Source organism: Myotis brandtii, unplaced genomic scaffold (assembly GCF_000412655.1).
Source record: "Myotis brandtii unplaced genomic scaffold, ASM41265v1 scaffold349, whole genome shotgun sequence".
Classification (NCBI taxonomy): domain Eukaryota; kingdom Metazoa; phylum Chordata; class Mammalia; order Chiroptera; family Vespertilionidae; genus Myotis; species Myotis brandtii.
This window is the reverse complement of record NW_005363427.1, coordinates 608,032-609,092: the sequence shown is the minus strand read 5'-3', so window position 1 is coordinate 609,092 and position 1,061 is coordinate 608,032.

The window sequence follows — 1,061 nt, the reverse complement described above, 5'->3', positions numbered from 1 at the left end:
ACACCTGATCTGGGACATAAAGAACTTCTGCATTAAAATATACCATACATCATTCCGACATATCCTATTATTGTTCACCAGATTATTAGGATTATTAATTTTGTTAATTATTAATAACACTAACTTCTAAATACTGTGCACTTTACATTCATGACCTCATTAAATTCACACAAACCTAGGATGTACTATCATCCCTATGTTACAGATGAAGAAACTAAGGCTTAGAGGTATTAAAAGGCTTATTCAGAAAAAACAAGGGCAGATAATGTTGCATGGTTGGGTAAAACACATGACATACTTATTCTTAACCATAATCACGTATTAATTCACCTCCAGGAAGTAGAAATGTTACAATCTTATAATCAATATGCAGGCGTGGGGAGACAGGTTGACAATTACTGGTAGACAAAAGCTATTAGGAAAAAAAAACTGCTCTTAAAATGTTAGTACCTGTTTTTTTGTTTTGTTTTGGGGTTTGTTTGTTTTTTTTTGGTTGTCACCCGAGGATATTTTTCCATTGATTTTTAGAGAGAGTGGAAGGGAGTGGGAGAGACAGAGAGAAACATTGATGTGAGAGACACATATCGATGGGTTGCTTCCTGCATGTGCCCCGACCAGGACCAGGGCCAAGGCAGGGGAGGAGCCTGCAACCGAGGTACGTGCCCTTGACCGGAATCGAACCTGGGACCCTTCAGTCTGCAGGCCGACGCTCTATCCACTGAGCCAAACCGGCTAGGACTTTAGTACCTATTTTAAAAGAATAGTAAGAAGCTGCTTTCCTCTCAGGTCTCTGAGAGCATTTGGATCTAGTATACAGGGTGGGGCAAAAGTAGGTTTACACTTGTTCTATGGAAAATAATACATTAATAAATAATAATATAAGAATAAACTGTGCTTCGCGTACTCATAACTGTAAGCCTACTTTTGCCTCACCCTGTAAAGTTTTCCAAAGAGCCCTTTCCACAAATGTTTTCCTCATGAGCATTGTGAAGCAGTGTTTTTCCAAAGTATTGTTTTATGGAAAAGAAAATTTCCAGTTATAAAAATTGTGTGTTGCATAG